This window comes from Symphalangus syndactylus, chromosome 2 (genome assembly GCF_028878055.3).
Source record: "Symphalangus syndactylus isolate Jambi chromosome 2, NHGRI_mSymSyn1-v2.1_pri, whole genome shotgun sequence".
Classification (NCBI taxonomy): Eukaryota; Metazoa; Chordata; class Mammalia; order Primates; family Hylobatidae; genus Symphalangus; species Symphalangus syndactylus.
Genome location: NC_072424.2, coordinates 37,281,615 through 37,304,635, shown reverse-complemented (window position 1 = coordinate 37,304,635; position 23,021 = coordinate 37,281,615). Strand labels below are relative to the sequence as shown.

General features: G+C 40.8%; 1 protein-coding gene and 2 non-coding genes across 8 annotated transcripts in view; 1 reads left to right on the top strand and 2 right to left on the bottom strand.

Moving 5' to 3' along the window:
* The window catches only part of BTRC (beta-transducin repeat containing E3 ubiquitin protein ligase), a 214,060-nt gene that overhangs the window by 3,305 nt on the left and 187,734 nt on the right, over positions 1-23,021 (top strand). The gene's annotated exons all lie outside the window — the stretch shown is intronic.
* Positions 7,441-7,631, bottom strand: LOC129478210 (U2 spliceosomal RNA). The gene has a single exon (XR_008656354.1). It is a non-coding gene; the product is annotated as a U2 spliceosomal RNA (small nuclear RNA).
* On the bottom strand, positions 14,607-14,707 carry LOC129478183 (small nucleolar RNA U13). The gene has a single exon (XR_008656337.2). It is a non-coding gene; the product is annotated as a small nucleolar RNA U13 (small nucleolar RNA).

The window sequence follows — 23,021 nt, the reverse complement described above, 5'->3', positions numbered from 1 at the left end:
TTGCAGTGAGCTGAGATTGTGCCATTGCACTCCAGTCTGGGTGACAGAGCGAGACTCTGTCCCAAAAAAAAAAAGGAAGCTATTTGAGCTAGCATCAAATAATTAGTGCACAGTACACATGGAAGAACTATCCTTTTAATCAAACGGACATTTTTATTACTATTTGGCTTTGTTCTGGTCTTAACCTTTCCCTCAGTTGTGAATCGCTAATGACAACTTTTATACAGATGTCATGATTTCCATGGTTTAAACAAATGTAAAATTAGTTTAAAATGCCAGAATGAAATGGATACTCTCACAAATTTGCTCATTGCTATACTAATGTGCCTTGATAAAGAATTTTACAATAAAATCCTATTAATAAGACTACTGATTCAGAGATGACCATAATTCACACGTGATCGAGACTTAAAGCTTATTGTTTTACTTGTGAAAAAATAGTTTAAGCAGAATGTTTAACTTTTAAAAACAAATAAATGATGTTGAAAGCAACCATTTACATTAACTTATGTGCTAATGTCTCTCATTCAGCTTTAGCAGGTCCTCAAGGACCTTTCTTAATACTTTTTTGGTTAACAAAAGTATAAATGGAAACTTGAAGAGAACCTAAGAAGAGAAATGAAAATGATTGAGGGAATATAGACCCCAAAACACACAAACACACACACACACACACACACACACACACACGTGCACACATTTAAAATAGGGGTTGAAAAGACGTGCTGAGGAGGAATTTGAACTTTATTTTTGTTTTCACCTTTGAGTCAGGGTCTCACTATGTTGCCCAGGCTAGAGTGCAGTCATAGCTTGCTGCAGCCTCAAACTCCCAGGCTCACACGATCCTCCTGCTTCGGCCTCTCAAGTGGCTACAGGCACACACCACTATGCTGGCTATTTTTTTTTTCTTTTTTGTTTTTGTAGAGACGAGGGTCTGCCTTTGTTGACAGGAGTGGTTTTTGAACTCCTGGGCTCAAGGGATCTTCCTGCCTTGGCCTCCCATTGTTGGGATTACAGGCGTGAGCCACCTTGCCAAGTCACGTGTATTTTTAAAAACAGGATAAATATATTCTTGTCCAGCCAATCCCAGAATCAAGTACAGTAGCTTGAAATGGATGAAATAATTTCAGAATGTATGTAAGTTTTATTTGTAGAGCTGATAGATAAATGAAACAGTATAAAGGGTAAATATTTGCTGTTTAACAGACAACCTCAAAACTTAGCTTAAAAAAACCAATTTATTTTTCCCCTCAAATCTGATGGTTTTTCTGCTTCACTTGGTATCGGCTGAGGTGTGGGAAAGACCTTCAGTTCTCCTCTATATGGGCCTTTCTCTACCTGGCTGCTTGGATTTCCTTAAAGTGTGGTGGCAAGGTTCTAAGAAGGGACATTCCAGGAGACAGGAAGTAGAGACTGCCAGTCTTCTAAATCCTAGATTTAGAAGTCCAAGAATGTCACGGTGGGTCAAAGCCGGTCAAGGCCAACTACAGAGGAAGGAGAAATAATCTCTACCTATTGATAGGAAGGGTGGCGTGCATAAACAGGGAAGGGGCAATTGTTGGGGGCCACCTTTTGAGACTTGCTACCATAGGTGCTATGCTAGTTGGATGTTCAGGCTAAAAATAAAAATGGTATCAGCCAAGTTTGTGGGTCATAATGCTAGGAATGTTTAGGAGACGTCTCTTTTTTTGAGGTTAACTTCGGAAGGCACTAACATGATCTCCTGCATGACTTCCCTTAATGATGTCACTGTAGACATAATACTGGGTGAATTAATGTGATTCAGTAAGCTTGCTTACTTCAGGAAACATAGGTATCTAAACACAGATTACATTTTAAAATAAATTGTCAGGTGTTTCACTGTAATGGAATTTTCTTTACATCAGTGAAATTGATTACCAGGTAGTGGGATGAACATCTGAAACTAGTTCTTAGTTTAAGTTGTCAGAGTTTGTGTGTATACTTTACCTATTTCCAGTTTAAATTAGCTTTCAAACAGTTTCTTTTCTGGGTACTCTTATAGGTGTTGGGGTATGAAATTAGTGGCAATTCTTTTTGCTAATTTTCTTTTTTTTTGTCTGAGATACCCTGAGTCTCGCTCTGTTGCCCAGACTGGAGTGCAGTGGCACAATTTCGGCTCACTGCAACCTCTGCCTCCTGGGTTCAAGTGATTCTCCTGCCTCAGCCTCTGAAGTAGCTGGAATTACAGGCATGTACCACCTCGCCTGGCTAATTTTGTTGTATTTTTTTTTATTTTTATTTTTTGAGATGGAGTTTTGCTCTTGTTGCCCAGGCTGGAGTGCAATGGTGCAATCTCAGTTCACTGCAACCTCTGCTTCTGAGGTTCAAGTGATTCTCCTTCCTCAGCCTCCCCTGTAGCTGGGATTACAGGCATGCACCACCACGCCCAGCTAATTTTGTATTTTTGGTAGAGACAGGGCTTTTCCATGTTGGTCAGGCTGGTCTCGAACTCCCAACTTCAGGTGATCTGCCCACCTTGGCCTCCCAGAGTGCTGAGATTACAGGCGTGAGCTGCCATGTCCAGCCTCTTTTTGCTGATTTTCTAAATTTATGTTGATAGTAGATTTTCATAAATTATGAAAAGTGAATTATTAGATGTGGAGTAAAAATTCAACTTTGAGTAGTTTTAGAAATTATTTATTGCTAAATTAGAAAATAAACTTTCAAAAGAGATCTCTTATTTTTTTAAAAAAACTTAATTGAGACAGAGTCTCACTCTGTCACCCAGGCTGGAGTACAGTGGTGCAATCTTGGCTCACTGCAGCCCCTGCCTCCTGGGTTCAAGCGATTCTTGTGCCTCAGCTTCCCAGGTAGCTGGGACTACAGGCATGCACCACCACGCCCAGCTAAGTTTTATGTTTTTAGTAGAGACAGGGTTTCACCGTGTTGCCCAGGCTGGTCTCGAACGCCTGACCTCAAGTGATCCGCCCACCTTGGCCTCCCAAAGTGCTGGGATTACAGGCGTGAGTCACTATGCCTGGCCTAGAGATGGGATCTGGTTTTTTTTTTTTTTCAGATGCAGTCTTGCTCTGTCACCCAGGCTGGAGTGCAATGGCACGATCTCAACTCACTGCAACCTCCGCTTCCCGGGTTCAGGCAATTCTCCTGTCTCAGCCACCCGAGTAGCTGGGATTGCAGGCACCTGCCATCATCCCTGACTAATTTTCGTATTTTTGTAGACGGGGTTTCACCATGTTGGCCAGGCTATTCTTGAACTCCTGACCTCAGGTGATCCGACCGCCTCGGCCTCCCAAAGTGCTGGGATTATAGGCATTAGCTACCGCGTCTGGCCTCTAGAGATGGGATCTTGCTTGCTCTGTTGCCAGGCTGGCCTTGAACTCAGGCTGGGGTTAAGTGATCTTTCTGCCTTGGTCTCTCCAGTAGCTGGGACTACAGGTGTGTGCCACCACTCGCAGCCTAAAATACTTTTTAAATCTCACCTACTTTCTAGCAGTATTTTATTTTATTAGGGCGCAGCTCTGCCATCAATAGGCTGAGCTCACTGCAGCCTCAAACTCCTGGGCTGAAGCAATGCTCCTGCCTCAGCCTCCTGAGTAGCTGGGACTACAGGTTTGTGCCACTACACCTGGCTATAGTTTTATTTTTTTATAGAGATGGGGTCTTGCCGTGTTGCCCAGGCTGGTCTGGAACTCCTGGCCTCAAGTGATTCTCCTGCATCAGCCTTCCAAATTGCTGGGATTACAGGCTTGAGCCACCATGCCCAGCTCTAGCAATTTTTTTTTTTTGAGACGGAGTCTCGCTCTATTGCCCAAGCTGGAGTGCAGTGGTGCAGTCTCGGCTCACTGCAACCTCAGCTTCCTGGGTTCAAACAGTTCTGCCTCAGCCTCCCGAATAGCTGGGATTATAGGCACGTGCCACCACGCCTGGCTAATTTTTTGTATTTTTAGTAGAGATGGAATTTCACTGTGTTAGCCAGGATGGTCTCGATCTCCTGACCTTGTGATCCACCCGCCTTGGCCTCCCTAAGTGCTGGGATTACAGGCATGTGCCACCGCACCTGGCCAGCAATATTTTAATGTAGCACAGAAGTCCTTTCTAAATGTGTATAGTGAGAATCCATTGAGGATGAAATAGAAAATATTTACCTAAGTTTAACAACTTAGTCAATAAAAATAAAACTTTCTCTTTCCGTAATAAATCAATCTCAGCATTCTAAAACAGGCAGTGGAGGGGGGAAGAAATCTCTATAGGAAGGGACCACTGGATCTTAACAGTTTCAACTAGTGTTCCACAATATTTCCGCTGTACTTGGGGATAATTTCTGGATAATTAGAATAGTCTGAGGCTTATTCCTTTTAGTTTCCCATAGCCTGATTGAGATAGAGCTATGAGATCAGCTATAACATACAGAAGACTCAGATAACCAAGTGAAAAAGATAACTGAGATTAATGTTGAACTAAGAATATGATTGTTCTCTGAGGCACTACCTGCTAGTTCCTGGATTACCTTTATATGTGGCCAAGGTGGGGATTGGGAAGCAAGGGAGCAAAAGCCCCAGAGCTAAGGGAGAGAGAATTTCTGCCTGCCTAAGATGAACCTTTTGAGTTGGATTTTTTTTTTCTTCCCCCTTGAGATGGAGTCTCACTCTGTCGCCAGATTGGAGTGCAGTGGCATGATCTCGGCTCACGGCAACCCCCGACTCCCTGGTTCAAGTGATTCTCCTGCCTCAGCCTCCCGAGTAGTTGGGATTACAGGCACACACCACCACACCCAGCTCATTTTTGTGTTTTTAGTAGGGATGAGGTTTCACCATGTTGGCCAGGACGGTCTCGATCTCCTCCTCGTGATTTCGCCTGCCTTGGCCTCCCAAAGTGCTGGGATTACAGCTGTGAGCCACCGCGCCCGGCCTTGAGTTGGAATTTCTTTCTGAAATCTTGCTCCTTTCTGTAGTTTGGCTTTCCTTTCAGGGTATCTAATTTTGCCTTCCTGCTCCTAGGCTTGTGACCTGACCTGATGCTGTCAATTACAGGACAATGCAGAGGTGCAAGAAATTTTTTTTTTTTTTTTGAGATGGAGTTTTGCTCTTGTTGCCCAGGTTGGGGTGCAATGGCACGATCTCGGCTTACAGCAACCTCCGCCTCCCAGGTTACAGGCATGTGCTGCCACACCCAGCTAATTTTGTATTTTTAGTAGAGACAGGGTTTTTCCATGTTGGTCAGGCTGGTCTCGAACTCCCGACCTTAGGTGATCCACCCGCCTCAGCCTCCCAAAGTGCTGGGATTACAGGTGTGAGCCATCATGCCCGGCCAGAAGAAATTTTTTGTGTTTTGTTAATACAGTCAGCCACGAATAGCTAACAGCTATTACAGCTGGCCCCTCATATTCGTGGGTTCCATATCTGCTAATTTAACCATTGATTGAAAATATTCAGAAAAAGAGACCACAATAAAGAATAACAATATAACAATAAAAGTAGGAATTCAAAACAATACAGTATAACAACTACTTACATAACATTTACATTGTATTATTATATGTAACCTAGAGATGATGTAAAATATATGAGAGGATGTGTGTAGGTTATGTGCCATTTAATATAAGGCACTCTAAGAGACTTTTGAGTATCTGTGGATTTTGGTATCTGATGGGAGGATCCTGGAACCGGTTCCCTGCAGCTACGGAGGTTTGACTATAATTATTTAGCATGTACTATTTGCTGTTCTAAATATACTGTTCTAAGCTCTTTATTATTTCATTTCATCCTCCCAGTAATCCTGTGAGATAGATTCAGTATTGTTATTATCCCCATTTTTCATTTAAGGAAAATTATTCCAGAGAGGTTAAGTAACTTGCTCAAAGTCGTGCTAGCAGGTATCCTGAGATTAAATCCAGGCAGTCTGACTTGAGAGCCTTACTTACGTGCGGTATACTTCCTCTTTGAAGAGCAGGAAAACTGTGGGATATGGTGGTATGTTTCCTTAATATCTGTTAAGGCACACTTTGGTAAATGCTAAAATAGAAGCACAAAGTGCTATAGAATTTAAGGGAGGGGAAGTTCTTTCTTTTTTTTTTTTTTTTTTTTTTGAGATGGAGTCTTACTCTGTCACCCAGGCTGGAGTGCAGTGGTGCAATCTCGGCTCACTGCAACCTCCACCTCCTGGGTTCAAGCAATTCTCCTGCCTCAGCCTCCCGAGTAGCTGGGACTACAGGTGTGCACCACCACGCCTGGCTAAGTTTTGTATTTTTTAGTAGTGCTAGGATTACAGGTGTGAGCCACTGCGCCTGGCCGGGAAGTTCGTTTTAACTGAAGAGCTCTTTAGCAGCTTTGTAGAAGAAAGCTTCATATTAGATCTTGATGAATAGATAGATTTTGACAGATATCTCTCTGAGGTAGGCAGTCAAGCAGTGGCCAGAGTGGAAGAATTACTGTCCAGATTTACATATAGGTTTCCTGATTATTTAAATTACTGATGAAGTACAGTAAGACTCCACTGTTGTCACAGTATCATTTCAGTTAGCTATTGGCGTTTAGAATCACAAAATACCAGCATCTTACAATGATAGGTATTCATTCTCTTGAAATTGTGGGTTTGCTGGGTAGTGGATGATGTAAACTTGGCTTACTCAAAAGTCAAAAGCCCAAAGTCAAGCAGGGCAGGGAGTAACTTGCACAATACTACAGTGATAGTAATCTACTGCAATGATCTAGTACAGTTGATTTAGAGAAGAATGGTAAGATGCTTATTATGACAACTATTGTGCTTTCTTCTTTCTGCTCTCCATTATTGACACTATCGTGATAGCACTTTTTCATTTTGGTTGCTGAATAATACCTGTTGATTGGATACTCCTAGAATCACAATGTAATACAGCAGATTTCTTCTCTTCATGTTGTGTAGAAAAAAAAACATAAAGAATCAGAATCTTGACTATTCCACATTGATGCCCTGAAAAGTTCAGCAATATCATGGTGCTATTCTTCTATCTTTGGGACTGATAAGCTTGACGTCACTGGAATGGCATTTGTAACAGAATTTGAACTGTAACAGAGTTTGTATCAAGGTCATACATAATAACCCAACAACTCCTTTGTTAACAGTTTTAAGAGCTTTTCCATCTCTTCACTGCACCTAAACTTAAGGTTGCAAAGATCGGGTGCTGATATATTTAGATGTCTGGAAAACTTTCATGCTTTCACTGAAAAGTCATAGAGACAGATATCCAGGAATTATAGCATGTGGATAAATATTTTTGTAGCACAGATTCATAAATCCTTGTATGCAGGAAGTACTACACCAAACTGTTAATGTGGTTATTTGTGAGTTGCTGGATTATGGGTAATATTTCAAAATATTTAATGGTATTCTGAAAATATACTAGTAAATACACAGAAAAGCGTTATTTAGGTGATATTTCTTTTAATTCTTTTTTTTTTTTTTTTTTTTTTGTATCCCCAGAGGGGGTGCACCGTTCCTGGAGGTACTGCAATACCAGATTGATGCGTGGAGTGGACGGAGCAAGCTCCTATTCCATCTCCCTGCTCCAAAAATCTATTTAATATATTGTCCTCGGATAGAGGACGTATCAGATATTAAACTGATGAGAACAGATACTACACTTCATCTTAGCCAAAAGGCCGAGAAGCGATTTTAATTCTTTTTCTTTTTTTCCTTTTTAAATTTTTTTTATTTTTATTTTTTTTGAGATAGAGTTTTGCTCTTGGTGCCCAGGCTGGAATACAATGGCGCAATCTCAGCTCACCGCAACCTCCACCTCCCGGGTTCAAGTGATTCTCCTACCTTAGCCTCCTGAGTAGCTGGGATTACAGGCATGCACCACCACACCCAGCTAATTTTGTAGTTTTAGTAGAGATGGGGTTTCTCCATGTTGGCCAGGCTGGTCTTGAACTCCCGATCTCAGGTGATCCGCCCGCCTCAGCCTCCCAAAGTGCTGGGATTACTGGTGTGAGCTACCGCGCCTGGCCCTTTTTTTTTTATTTTTTGAGACAATCTCACTCACTCTGTCACCCAGGCTGGGCGATATTTCTTTTCTTTAATTCTTTTTCTTTTTTTCTTTTTAAAATTTTTTTATTTTTATTTTTCTTGAGACGGAGTTTCGCTCTTGTTGCACAGGCTGGAGTGCAGTGGTGCAATCTCGGCTCACTGCAACCTCTGCCTTCCGGGTTCAAGCAATTCTCCTGCCTCAGCTTCCCGAGTAGCTGGGACTACAGGTGTGCATCACCACACTCGGCTAATTTTTGTATTTTTATTAGAGACACGGTTTCACCATGTTGGCCAGGCTGGTCTCATACTCCTGACCTCAAGTGATCCACTTGTCTTGGCCTCCCAAAGTTCTGGGATTACAGGCGTGAGCCACCATGCCCAGCCTTCTTTCAATTCTTTAATGTTTTACAGATTTTCTACAGTGAATATATATCATAATCGGAAAAAGTAAAATTTAGTATATTGAGTATATGCATTTATAAAACAAAATGATCATGGACTACAGTGTAGCAAGTACTGGCCAGTGGGCTGACAGTGGCTGCTTGAACAGACTCCTCACTCTGAGCTCCAGTTTTCTTAACGAGAAAATCAGCTGTTATTAATTTACCTACTTAAAAAGGGTCTCTGTTTTTCCTTTCAATTCATGTTAAATTCTAAATTGCCATGTATAAGTAAAGGGTTAATTGTCCATTTACACCATAAAACCCCTTTATGTATCCAAGGTTTTCATAGGAAATTTAGGACTGTATGATCCTAAATTGTGCTGGAGTACCACATTTTCTGTTAAGTAGTACCTGGCAATAAAGTATAGGAAAAAAATCAGTGGGTTGACAAAGAGAGGTCATGATAATGTACCTGTAATGTAATTTGATTAAAAATGTGAGCTTGAACTGATTGCAAAGCATTGTTACATATAGGGGAAGACATTATGGGGGCAGAGGGGGGTGAAGATACAAAGTTGAATAAAACTTCTTTAGAGCGTCACAATCTAATAAGATAAGCATTTATAAATATCTCTTAAGGCACACTTTGTTAAGTGCTAAAATAGTGGCACAAAGTGCTATAGAATTTAAGAGAGGCAACAGAAAAAAAAAGTAAATTGAGTTAAAGGAAGGAAGGAGAAATTAGTTTTTTTTTTTGAGACGGAGTCTCGCCCTTTCACCCAGGCTGGAGTGCAGTGGCGCGATCTCGGCTCACTGCAGGCTCCGCCCCCTGGGGTTCACGCCATTCTCCTGCCTCAGCCTCCCGCATAGCTGGGACTACAGGCGCCCGCCACCTCGCCCGGCTAATTTTTTGTGTTTTTAGTAGAGACGGGGGTTTCACCGTGTTAGCCAGGATGGTCTCGATCTCCTGACCTCGTGATCCACCTGCCTCGGCCTCCCAAAGTGCTGGGATTACTGGCGTGAGCCACCGTGCCCGACCGAGAAATTAGTTTTAACGAGAGATTTTTTAGGAGCTTTATAGAAGAAAGTTTTTTATTGGACCTTGAAGAATAGATAGATTTTGACAGACTTGTGGTGGGCAGTTCCAAGAATAGGAAGTAGCTTGGGTAAAGGCCAGGAGATCAGAAGTTGGGCAGGTGCAGTGAGTTATAGGTGGGTAGATAGGTATAATTTGAGTATATCAGATAAGGAAAATATAAATTGGAGGCCCAGGGAGTTTGGATTTAATCTACTTTATATATATATATACGTATATATATACATATGTATATATATACGTATATATATGTATATATATATGTATATATATACATATGTATATATATACGTATATATATATGTATATATATATATATACGTATATATATACATATATATATATATATATATATTTTTTTTTTTTTTTGAGATAGAGTCTCGCTCTGTCGCCCAGGCTGGAGTGCAGTGGCGCGATCTTGGCTCACTGCATCGTCTGCCTCCTAGGTTCAAGCCATTCTCCTACCTCAGCCTCCCAAGTAGCTGGGACTACATGCGTGCACCATCACGCCCAGCTAATTTTTGTATTTTTAGTAGAGACAGGGTTTCGCCATGTTGGCCAGGATGGTCTGTATCTCTTGACCTTGTGATCTGCCCGCCTCGGCCTCCCAAAGTGCTGGGATTACAGGTGTGAGCCACTGTGCCTGGCCTAGATCTATATTTAAGAAGAATGTTCTAGTGTGCTTTATGTATGTGTTAATGTGAGCTTTTTTACTAAAGTAAAATATATATACAAATAGTTACATATTTTTAATATGTACAAATAATTATATATAGCTCATTGAGTTTTCACCTAGTGAACACACCTTCGTAACCATTATCTAGATCAGGAATAGAGCTTTGCCAGCACTCCACAAGTTGCTTTCATGCCCCCTTTATTTACTAACTCCCTACTCCCAAGGGAAACCACTCTCTTATAATATCTGTAGATTAGTTTTACTGTTATTGGTATGTAAGCTCATCTAAATGGAATCATTCCAGAGTGTATTCTTTGGTGTCTGGTATCTTTTGTCCCACATTGTTTGTAAGATGATTCATTCAGGTTGTTGTGGGAGGTGTGGTGTGTTTATTCTTGTTAATGTATTCCACTGTGATTAATCATTCAGATTAGTCATTCTATTTTTGATGGACACTTGGGTTATTTCCAGTTTTTGGCTACTTTAAATTGTGCTATTATAAATAATCTTGTACAGTCTTTCCTTAAACATATGTACATATTTCTGTTGGGTAGGTACCTGAGAATGGAATCGCTGGGTCACAGGGTATGAAAATGTTTAGCTTTATGCTATGGTTTGAATATAGCTTGTTTGGCCTTGCCAAGTCTCATGTTGAAATTTGATCTCCAGTGTTGGAGGTGGGGCCTGGTGGGAGGTGTTTGGATTATGGAGGTGCATTCCTCATGAAGGGCTTGGTGCCATCCTGTTGGAAATAAGTGAGTTCTCACTCCATTAGTTCCTGCCAGAGCTGGTTGTTTAAGAGTCTGGCACCTCCCTCTTCTTTCTTTTGGTTTCTCTCTTGGTGTGTGATTTCTGCACATTCAGCTCCTCTTCGCCCTCCACCATGAGTGGAAGCCGCTTGAGACTCTCACCAGGAGCAGATGCTAGCACCATGCTTCTTGTACAGCCTGCAGAACTGTGAGCCAAATAAACCTTTTTTTATTATGAATTACCCACCCTCAGGTATTCCATCATAGCAACATAAATGGACTAAGACACTTTAGTAGAACTTATGCAACTGTTTTTCTTTTCTTTTTTTTTTTTTTAGAGACAGGGTCTCACTCTGTTGCCCAGGCCGGAGTGCAGTGGCATGATCGTGGGTCACTGCACCCTCGAACTCCTGGGTTCAAGCTGTCTTCCCATTTCAGCCTCCTGAGTAACTAGGACTACAGGCATGTGCCACCACACTCAGCTAATGTTTTTCATTTTATACTTTCTTTAGCAGTGTATGGGAGTCCCAGTTGCTGAACATTCTTGCAGTGCTCACTTAATATTGTCTTTTTTGAGGCCGGGTATAGTGGCTCATGCCTCTAATCCCAGCACTTTGGGAGGCTGAGGCAGGTAGATCGCTTGAGGCTAGGAGTTTGAGTCTAGCCTGGCTAACGTGGTGAAACCTCGCTTCTACTAAAAGTACAAAAATTAGCTGGATGTGGTGGCAGGCACCTATAATCCCAGCTACTCAGGAGGCTGATGCACGAGAATCGCTTGAACCTGGGAGGCGGAGGTTGCAGTGAGCTGAGATGGTACTACTGGACTCTAACCTTGGCGACAGAGTGAGACTCCATCTTAAATAATAATAATAATAACAACAATAATAATAACAACATCATCTTTTTCGTTGTAGCCACTGTAGTGGATGATGGTGTTGTCCCACTGTTTTAATTTGTGTTTCCTTAATGACTGCTGTAAACAAGCACCTTTTTAGGTTTGTTGACTATTTAGACATGGTCTTTTGTTGAAGTGTTTATTCAAGTCTTGGCCTTTTTTCCCCTATTGGAGTATTATTATTATTATTATTTTTTAAAGAGATGGGATCTTGCCCTCTTGTCCAGGCTCTGGAGTACACTGGTGTGATCGTAGCTCACTGATCATAGCTCACTGCAGCCTCCAACTCCTGGGCTCAAACATCCTCCCACCTTGGCCTCCCAAAGCCCTGAGAGGCATGGGCCTCATTATTTTTTGTGTGCCTGGCCTCATTATTTTGATGCTTGAATTGTTCCCTATTTGGCCAGTGGGAAGTGCATTCAAACTGCTTCCTCTGTTTTTTGGTGTCATTGAGCATTTTCTTAGTTACTGAAAGATACTCCAGGCTCTTCTTGTACTTTTTTTGCCCTAGCCCTGGAATTAGTGATTTCTCCGAGAAGCTCTTTTAGAAGTTTCTTTTAGTAGAGAATGACATGTAGAAGTCCAGATCTGGGTGTTAAGTGTGCTCATTGCTATTGGGGTGTCGTTGCTCACAAGCCATCATACTGGACACACCACACACACAGGTGCACATTGCACGTTTACGTTGTTATTTTATCTTACGTATTTAAAACCATGAGTTCACACTGATGTCCCCAATTCCAGCCTAATACCACAGGGTTTGTTCAATAATTTCATGATTGTAACTCCGTTTTCTGACAGTGAGTAACTTGGCTTTCATTATCCTCAACATATTTTCTTAATCAATCAGCCCCTTTCTATGTGACCACTCTCATGTTGCTGCTGTTCCCCACACCCACTATATAGATGCCATCCTTGACTTACTTAGGCTCCAAAACCCCATGTCAGATTGCTGGCCTACACCCTCGCATGAACACCCTTCTCCGATACCTGTGCTAGATTGCTTTTCACATCACATTTGGACTTCAACACTCTATGCAGGGCTACCATGTTGCCTGCCATATTTCTGTATGGACATATCCCTTATGCTGTTTTTTTGTTTGTTTTGAGACAGGGTCTCACTCTTTTGCCCAGGCTGCAGTGCAGTGGCATAATCACAGCTCACAGCAGCCTCACTCAACCTCCTGGGCTCAGGTGATCCTCCTGCCTCAGTCTCCTGAGCATCTGGGACTACAGGTGCTTGCCACCACGCCTGGCTAATTTTTTGTAGAGATGGGGTTTCCCCATGTTGCCCCGGCTGGTCTCAAACTCCTGGACTCAAGTGATCCTCTTGCCTCAGCCTCCCAAAGTGCTGGGATTACAGGTGTGAGCCATCGGGCCCGCCCCTTTTTCCTTATCCTGATGGTACTCTGTCATCCTGTACTAAGACCTCTGCTGATCCTGCAGATGTCTGTTTTGCCTGGCCCTGACAAAATGAGTAGAGGTTTATTACAGTCAAAATGTAGTCAAGAGTTTCAATTTTTAAATTTATGGTTAGCACTTTTTCTCTTTGCTTATCCCAAGATCATACAGATCCTTCCCTCCCTCCCTCCCTCCCTTTCTCCCATCTAGGCTCACAGCAGCCTTGACCTTCTGGGCTCAAGCGATCCTCGCACCTCACCCTCTCCGTAGCTGGGACTACAGGCATGTACCACCAAACACCGGCTAACTTTTTTGCATTTTTAGTGGAGATGAGGTTTCTCCATGTTGTTCAGGCTGGTCTTGAGCTCCTGGGCTCAAGTGATTCACCTGCCTCAGCCTCCCAAAGTGCTGGGATGCTGAGGTTACAGGTGTGCACCACTTCACTGAGCCAAGATGTTGATTTTATTTATCTACACACACAGACACACACATACACATATACATATATACATACACACACATACAAGCTTCATTTAAACATTTTTTATTGTGGTAAAATACATGTAAAATTTACCATTTTAACTATTTAAAATGTATAGCTCAGTAGTGTTAAGTATATTCCACACTGTTGTGCATATATAATCTCTAGAACTTTTTTGTCTTGCAAAACTGAAACTCTATACCCATTAGACGAACTATCCATGTCTCCCTTATCCCAGCCACTGGCAACCACTATTCTTTTTTTTGTTTGTTTGGTGTTTTTTTTTCCCCCCCCAAGATGGAGTTTTGCTCTGTTGCCCAGACCGGAGTGTAGTGGCGCCATCTTGGCTCACTGCAGACTCCACCAAGCAATTCTCCTGCCTTAGCCTCCTAAGTAGCTGGGACTACAGGTTTGTGCCACCACGCCAGCTAATTTTTGTATTTTTAGTAGAGATGAAGTTCACCATGTTGGCCAGGCTGGTCTTGAATTCCTGATCTCAGGTGATCCACCCACCTCGGCCTCGCAAAGTGCTGGGATTACAGGCATGAGCCACTGCGCCCAGCCTTCTATTTTTTTTTCTATAAATTTGATTCCTCTAGATACCTCATATAAGTAGAATCATACAGTGTTTGTCTTTTTGTGACTAGCTTGTTTTACTTAATGTCCTCAGGTTTCATCCATGTTCTTCCTTTTTTAAGGCTGAATAACATTTAATTGTATGTATATACCACATTTTATTTGTTGTCAATGGACACTTGGGAAGCTTGTACGTTTTGACCTTTGTGAATAATGCTGCTATTTGTATATGTTACAAGTACCTCTTCAAGTCCGTGAGAAGTTTTATTTACCATTTGCATTTATCTCTGCAATCCATCTGGAATTAATTTTTGCATATGGTGTGAGGTAGAGGTCAGCATTCTTTTTTTTTTTCTTTCTCCATGCCAGACAGGTAATGTGCCTATGTAACAAGGTTTGAGGGAGGCACACCTCACACATGAGGCTGAAAACCCAATCGTCATGCTTACGAACTACAAAAGGATCAGAATTCTTTTTTTACTTTTAGTTCTATAGCCAACTTATTCATCACTATTTATTGAAAAGATTGTTCTTTTTCTATTGCAGGGTCATTTTTGTCATATTAATGTCTATATATATGTGTAGGCCTGCTTTTGGGATTTTCTCAGTAGCTCCATTGGTCTATTCTTGTGCCAATACCACACTGTCTTAATTTCTATATTTTTATATAATAACATTTCTTGATATCTGATAGTATATGCCCCTCAGCTTCCTCCTCCCCCAAGATTGCGTTGGCTGTCTTGGCCTTTTGCATTTTCTTTTTCTTTTTCTTTTTTCTTAAATGGAGTCTCGCTCTGTCACTCAGTCTGCAGTGCAGTGGCGCAATCTTGGCTCACTGCAACATCCGCCTCCCAGGTTCAAGTGATTCTCCTGCCTCAGCCTCGAGTAGCTGGGATTACAGGCACACACCACCACGCCCGGCTAATTTTTGTATTTTTAGTAGAGATGGGGTTTCACCATGTTGGTCAGGCCGGTCTCGAACTCCCTGACCTCGTGATCTGCCCGCCTCGGCCTCCCAAAGTGTTGAGATTACAGGCGTGAGCCACTGTGCCCGGCCTGCATTTTCATGTGTATTAGAATTAGCTAGGCCGGTTGCGGTGGCTCACGCCTGTAATCCCAGCACTTTGGGAGCCCGAAGCGGGTGGATCACCTGAGGTCAGGAGTTGGAAACCAGCCTGACCAACATGGTGAAATCCTGTCTCTACTAAAAATACAAAAATTAGCCGGGAATGGAGGGGCATGCCTGTAATCCCAGGTACTCCAGGCTGAGGCAGCAGAATCACTTGAACCTGGGAGGCGGAGGTTGCAGTGTGTGGAGATCGTGCCACTGCACTGCAGCCTGGGCAACAGAGCGAGACTCCGTTTCCAAAAAAACAAAAAAAGAATTAGCTAGTCAGTTTCCACAAAACATACTTTTATGATTTTTATTGGAATTGTATTGAATCCATATGTAAGTTTTGGGAGAGCTGAGATCTTAACACTGTTGAGTTTTATAGTCCACGAAAATGATGTGTCTTTCCATTTATTTAGGTTTTGAATTTCTCTGTTTAGAGATCTTTATATATCTTTTGTTAAATTATTCCTAGGAATTAGATGTTTTTAGGTGTTATTTTAAAAATTTAATCCTCTTTGTTGCTAATAGTGCAGAGGTTTTAAATCTGAGGTCTGTGGCCCCTGTACAAGCTATAAACATGTGAATACTTTTTCCTGAAAGCTCTGTAATTTACATTTGAATCTGATTCCCACTGGGGGCAATAACAACAAAGATGAAAGAGCACTTAGTGCTTTAGAGTGGATTAGTCTAGGGAGGGGTACCAGAGAGGCAGGGAGGCCATTTAAGGTATTTAATAGTCTAGGCAAGAGACTGGGCTTGAACTAGGGCAGTAAGTATGGAAAAGGAGGAAAGACATTCAAGGATATTCTGGAGACAGAATGAAGAAGATTGCTGAGAGTAAAGTAGAACAAATGAAGAAAAAGAGTAAAATATAGCTGGCATCAGTCATGTTAAGGGCAATTAGAGGGTTATGAAAGCAGTAGGTAGGTAAGGGAAAATGAGTGTTTGGTGGGTGAAGATATTGGGATAGTCCCTAACTGTAATAAGGAGACTTCGAATTTAAGATATATCGTATAAATAAAGATGGGCAGGGCCGGGCACGGTGGCTCATACACGATGAAACTCAGTCTCTCCTAAAAAATGCAAAAAATTAGCCGGGCATGGTGGTGGGCGCCTGTAGTGCCAGCTACTCGGGAGGCTGAGGCAGGAGAATGGCATGAACCAGGGAGGCGGAGTTTGCAATGAGCCGAGATCACGCCACTGCACTCCAGCCTGGGCGACAGAGCGAGACTCCGTCTCCAAAACAAAACAAACGAGACAGAGAAAAAAAAAAAAAGATGGGCAAAGTGATAGAATATATGAGATTTGGAAGGTGGAAAGCTGGGTGATGATTAGATGGAGATTATATATTATTCTGTACTTTTTTGTATATTTAAAAGTATCCATAATAAGAGGTTAAGAAAAGTTTATCCGCATAAAAAGTAGGCTGAACTGAAGATCTCTGGACCAGCTGTACTCAAATTGTTATGTGAGAGAAATATCAGGATTTGGTTTTGAGTAATTTCATAACCACTGTCTATTGGGGACACAGTTTTATCAAGATCTGCCAGATAAGGAGGCACAAAGCTACAGAGGCCAGGTGCTGCGGGGTGGCTAGGAGTTGGGGAAAAGAAATTGACTAGGTGTCTGTTGGCAACTCAGCCAGGTGTGTGGACTTAGGGGAATTTAGCAGGGAAGGTGATATGATTTGGCTCTGTACCCACCCAAATCTCATGTCTAATTATAGTCCCCAATGTTGGAGGTGGGGCCTCGTAGGAGGTATTTAGATCATGGGGGAGGATTTCCGCCTTTGGTGCTGTTTTCGTGATAGAGTTGTCACAAGTTCTTGTTGTTTAAAAGTGTGTGGCACCTTCTCTGCCCCCCTCTCTTCCCCCCTCTCTTCTTCCTGCTTCGGCCGTATAAGATGCGCCTGCTTCCCCTTTGCCTTCTCCTGTGATTTTAAGTTTCCTGAGGCCTCCCCAGAAGCAGAAACCACCAGAAGCAGAATTCACTACGCTTCTTGTACAGCCTGCAGAACCGTGAGCCAATGAAACCTCTTTTCTTATAAATTACCCAGTGTCAGGCGTTTCTTTATAGCAGTGCAAAAATGGACTCATATACAAGGGTATACATTCAGCGGGAGAATAATGGCAGGGAGTCTGGGGCAGATATTCTGGGGAGATCAATAGGCAGAAAGCATCAGTGAATACTGTAGAAACAGGTGGCAAAGCATTGCTTCAAGCTTGAACTCAAAAGTGGAACTGGGAAACCTAGCAAGGAACAAATAATTGATTCATTCAGCCTATACTGATTAGTGTCTATTGTAATAGTTCTACACTTTACCCGGTATAGGAATTATTTGGAATTCATGTTAAAATGTAGTACAGATTCTTAGTTCTTTTTCCCCCCCTTCCCCTTTACTTGGTAAGCCTAAAAAATTGGCATGTTTAACAAGCATATCAGATGTTTCTGATGCTGGTGTTTCTCAGGATCATGCTTTGACAAAATATCTAGTCCACTGTGTGCTGGCTAGTGTATCAACACAGGGGAAGTGGGGGAAATGATGTGGCTAGAACCAGAGTAAAAGGTGAGGCCTTGTACTTGGGAAACACAGCAGGAAGGAGCTGAATTAACTGGAATCAAAAGGGATGTCAGGCCAGTTGCAGTGGCTCACGCCTGTAATCCTAGCACTTTGGGAGGCTGAGGCAGGCGGATCACCTGAGGTCAGGAGTTTGAGACCAGTCTGGCCAACATGGTGAAACCCCATCTCTACTAAAAAAAAAATTAGCCGCGCATGGTGGCCCAGGCCTGTAGTCTCAGCTACTTGGATGGCTGAGGCCAGAGAATCGCTTGAAACCGGGAGGCGGAGGTTTCAGTGAGCCAAGATTACGCCACTGCACTCCAGCATGTGCGACAGAGCAAGACTCCATCTCAACAACAACAACAACAAGTGATGGCAGAATGAGACAAATTTCATGGCCAAGGCTTGGACTCTCTGAATTCCAACTAGTTGGTAGTAAGTTGGTTTCAGAAAACAATTTACTTCTGTAGGCTGTTTGCAGCTAGAGAAATAGTGAACCATGGGAGTCGGAAAATAAGCAAGCTATGACACTTAGAAGAGGTATATCTAGTGGAAGGACAATAGCAACATCCCAGAATGTGGCCACTGAGGTACTACATTAAAATCACATCACAATAAAACTGGTAGTTGATTGTGTATCATCTTCATTTATTTTAAAGATGCTGTGGCTGGTCCCTCAGCTCATAATCACCATCAGCCATGGCATCTTTACATAGAGGAAAAAGATGTAATTCAGTACAATTAAATAAGGTAAATGTAAAGGTGCATTGTAGGTCATAGGGTAAGGTGGTGGTGGTGGTGGTGCTTTTACAACAACATTCTAACACAAAACAATTCATACAGACTCCCAAAGTTTATTGAATAGGCATTCCACTCTCATTCCATTTTACTCTTTAAATACATATTTATTCATGTCTGCTGTATGCAAATTTTTGATTCCAATTTTTTTTTTAATGAACATACAGTAAAATGGATTTTTCTTAGTGTATACAGTTTTAGGAATTCTAATATGTGTAGATTCATGTAAACCACAATCAGGATAAGAGCAATTGTATCACTCCCCTGCAAAAAACTCTTATACTGTTCCTCAACCTCTAACCCCCCTTCCTCACTTCATTTCATGTTTTTGAGAATGTCATATAAATGGAACCGTGCAATATGAAATCTTCTGTTACTGACCTCTTCCATTCAGCATAATGCCTTTGAGCTAGATTAATCCGTGTTTTTGCATGTATTGGGAGTTCACGTCTTACTATTGTTGAGCAGTATTTTATTGTGTAGTGTACCAGACTTTGTTTATTCTCCTGAAGGACATTTGGGTTGTTTCTGGTTTTGGTGATTATAAATAAAGCTGCTATAAATAAACACTTGTATATAGATTTTGTGTGAACATTTTCATTTCTCTAAATACCTATGAGGGAGAATTGCTTGATAAATGTAGGTTTAACCTTTTTAGAAATTGCGATTTTCCAGAGTGATTGTACCAGTTGGCATTCCCACAAGCAATGTGTGAGAGTTCTAGTTGATCTGCATCTGTGTCAGCATTTGGGATTATCAGTATTTTTAATTTTAGCCATTCTAATAGGTGTATAGTGATATCCTATTGTGGTTTCAATTTGCATTTCCCTGATGCATTCCTCGATTCTTGATGCTTTTATCAATGGAGGATCCAACACAAAAGATAATGCATGGTCATGAGAACAAAATATTTGATATACCTAACTTTAACATTCTATGAAAGACTTCATGAATATTTTTAAAAAGGAGTTTGTACTATTGAATATTCATGGTTTTTCAGTGAAGTTTGAGGTACTCTGAAACCTATCTACAAAGTTTTAAGTAAGCCATGTGACAGTGTGGATAAGAGATGACTTCAGAGCATTTTTTTTTTTTTCTGGTGAGCTTTGGTGTGTAGAACACTTGTGGCCTTTAATAAACTGAGGAGATAGGATGACCAAAATTTTTTTTATATGCCTATAATTTTTTTAAAGCAGAAATAAGTGAGAAACGCTTATGGACACTGTGATCAAGATCGTGAACAAGATCATGATCTACATTTACTGATTTCATGTTCCTGGTAGCATAGATCAATGGTATGATTTTAGTAACTCTTATTCAGGGAAGTAATCTAGATGGAGGCAAGGAAGGCTTTCCCTTGAGTAATATATTAATTTGGCCCCATCTATCTCTTCTCCCTTTGTAGATCATCCCAAGCAGCAGTCTGTATTATAAGAAGCAAACTAAATGATTGCTAATTAAATGTTTAGTGTTTTTTCTTGAGTTGGTTATTAGCTTGAGGTTAAATTTGTTTAATGAGTGAATATGGAAGAATTATGTTTTTTACATTTGAAATGCATACTTGCTGATCATTGTCTGTTACTCCCATTTTATGAAGCTGGAACATAATTTCCTTCTTTTTAATGATTGTGAGTTTTACAGTTATTGAATCTTTGTTTTGGTGGTGTTAGTCATGTCAGTACTTTATTTGCTACCGAGTTCTCAGTTAGGAAATAGGGTCCCAATTATAATTTTTTTTTGAGACGGAGTCTCACTCTGTCACCCAGGCTGGAGTGCAGTGGCACTGCAACCCCCACCTCCTACGTTCAAGCGATTCTCCTGCCTCAGCCTCCCAAGTAGCTGGGACTACAGGAATGTGCCACCACGCCCGGCTAATTTTTGTATTTTTAGTGGAGATGGGGTTTCACCATGTTGGCTAGGCTGGTCTCAAACTCTTGACCTCAAGTGATCCGTCCACTTCGGCCTCCCAAAGTGCTAGGATTACAGGCATGAACCACTATGCCCAGCCCCAATTATAACTTGTTTCCATGGGAAAACATCCGCTTTGAAGCAGTATTCAGTAATATATTGAAATGAGAAATAGGCGGTCAAGCAGTGATTCAGGTTTAGTGTTCAGTGTAATTAAGAAAAGGTGACTTAAGTTGAAGAACATTGATGTATTTGTTTTTAAATTGCACCTAATTATTATGACAACTTACAAGATCTCTTTCCTTCTCTCTTGGAATGTTGACTATAAATTTCACATAATTTAAAAACAATTTAAAAGCTAGTCAAATTAATTGAGAAGAATCCTGCTTTCAAATTTGGCCTGTAATCAGATCCAGACATGGCATTTTGAAAATCAGAAAGGATTGCTTCCACTTATATCAGAGTTTGAAAGTAGAAACTCTTTTTATGTAGGTATGGGTCACCTTTGATTATATGGTAGTCTTCTGAATATGGTCCTCTTACCTGACACATATCCACCTCATCAATAAACTACATACAATTCTTAGGTTTATATGTGGTCATGTTATAAAGGATTTCTTAAGTACTCTTAAATGTGTTTTACTAATATCTTGTGGAAAAATGTAATCTTTTGAAAGCATTCATGTTAAAAAGAATTAGACATGTGATTTATCTCATTTGGACCTGTTCTTTTTCAATGTGTCTTTAAAATGTAGGTACAGTATATAAGAATTCATACTAAAGGATCAACTGAGACTTTGATTTAAATATGTTATAAATTATAGTATGGAGGCCTGCATAATATACTACATATTTTTTTTCCTAAGAAGCTTATTTAAATGGTTCTGTTAAGTGTAGGAATGTTCTGATGATTATCTTTTTAATTAAAATGAGAAATGTTTGTTTAAAGTGGCACTCGTTTTTTTACGGCCTGTTACAGTCTCTGTAACAATCATTTCTTAAGTCTGAACGTTTTATTTCCAGGAATCCATTTATATAAAACTATGTTTAGACTTAATTAAGGAACGATTCTTACAAAGCTTGTAAATAGCCATGAAAAAAGGGACCGAAAATAAAACTGACATTCACATTTAACAAAATGATTGTTACAAGGTATGTAATAAGCTATAAAAATACAATAAAGCCCTTTTTATAAGAGTTCATATTTTTTGATCCTTGTTTTCAAAAGTATTTAAGAAAAATATCAAAGCTTTGCAAAGTGACATCTGTTTGCTGAATGGACTAGTTATAACTTCTTTTGTTTATAACTGACAATATGGGAGTTCTACCTGTTTTGTTAGTGTGTGTTCTTCGAAATAACCTTGTAATTAGTTTAGATTGGTAGGTAAATTTTATGTTGTACCATAGTGAAAACAAGACCTGGTTTTTAGGTTCTGCTTCCTAGACGTCATAGATATTGAGCATGTTGCTTAACCTCCTTGAGGCTCACTTTCCTCATATAGAAAGCAAAGATAATACCTACTTTTGTACCTCAAAGAGCTGTTATGAGGAGTAAATGAAATTATTATAAATAGAGCAAATATTTTGAAAATTATAAAGGACTGTAAGCATCCAGATCATGTGTCTCTTAAAGATGAATTAGATTTAACAACCTCTTTTTTTTTTAGTTAAAAAGTAAACTTTAATGTCAAAAATGCAAACTTGGGGAGGGTAGAAAGATCACACACAAGGTTGTCCCTTCACACTTGGAGGGTTGCACAGCAGCCGGGCAGAGGCACTCCTCACTTCCCAGACAGTGGGGCAGCTGGGCAGAGGCGCTCCCCACTTCCCAGACAGGGCTGTGGCTGTTAACGACCTCTTTTAATTAGCAAACTTCCTTCTCTTGTTCGTGCATTCTGTCATGTACATATATACACATCCTTTTTGAAATGACACTTATTTTTCCATTTCCTTGTCTAAGTATAAGTGATTGAAACTACTATTGGCATAGTGGAAATTACACAAGAATTGGAGTCAGAAGACCTGGTTTCAAGTCCTGTCTTAACTACAGTCATGCATTGCTTAACAATACGTGATACGTTATGAGAAATACATTGTTAGGTGATTAAGTGGTTGTGTGAACTTCACAGAGTGTACATAGACAAATCTAGATAGTATACCTTACTATACACAAATGCCATGTGATATAACCTGTTGCTTGTGCAGTTTGTTACTGTACACTGAATCCTGTAAGCCATTGTAACACAATGGTATTTGTGTATCTAAACATAGAAATGGTACGGTAAAAATACAGTATTATAATTTTATGGGACCAATGTTGTGTATCTGACCATACTTGACTGAAGTGTCATTAGGGGGCGCATGACTATTTTTACCTGTTCTCTGACCTTATTCTTGG